This window comes from Penaeus monodon, chromosome 24, assembly GCF_015228065.2.
Source record: "Penaeus monodon isolate SGIC_2016 chromosome 24, NSTDA_Pmon_1, whole genome shotgun sequence".
Classification (NCBI taxonomy): Eukaryota; Metazoa; Arthropoda; class Malacostraca; order Decapoda; family Penaeidae; genus Penaeus; species Penaeus monodon.
In genome coordinates this window covers 932,945-933,624 of record NC_051409.1, presented here as the reverse complement: position 1 = coordinate 933,624, position 680 = coordinate 932,945, and the positions used below count along the sequence as shown (strand labels likewise).

General features: G+C 42.4%; 1 pseudogene; it reads left to right on the top strand.

The window, feature by feature from the left end:
• LOC119588795 overlaps positions 1 to 680 on the top strand; it is a 95,756-nt pseudogene that overhangs the window by 24,810 nt on the left and 70,266 nt on the right.

Below are 680 nucleotides of genomic sequence, written 5' to 3'. Positions count from 1 at the left end.
GACATAAGTGTTCGACCTATAAACCCATGGTTGCGTTCTTATTTCCGAGTTGTTCTTCCGAATTTCTTGAGGAAGAGGATGTTGATTCTGATTTATGGGAAGCAAAACCTCTGTTAATAGTCAATATCCTCCAGTCCCCATTCACACTGAATAGCTTAGGTGACTCACCTATAACACTGGTGGACCTACATATTAGACAAAGTGATCCGAAAATGATGTAGTTATTAATTGTTCATTTAAGTTTTAAATAATGCTTACGTATATCTCTGTACCAATTGAAATATTTTTGCACCCAATGGCTAACCAATATTCTGAACATAATTCTCTGTTTCTCATTTAAAGCAGAGAACTTGCTACTGGTCATGCTAGTTTTGGAATTTCTTTTGATATTCTGACTATTTGAAAGTTTAAGATTCCTCCGTGTTCCACTGGGACCTGACCTGCTTGGAGTGCCGGACCGTCGCGGGCCTCATCGCGAACATGATGACTGAGAGCGCTACCGTGGAGGAGATCGAAGATCAGGTCATCCTCGACTGCGTGCTCCTGGACCTCTTCCCGCCGGACGTGTGTTCGGGAATGGTCAGGCTGAGTGGAGTGAGTTAAGGTCCTTACTTGTTGCTACGGTTGCTGGCAGACTAATCACGCAGATTATATAAACAACATTTATAATTGTGTGTGTG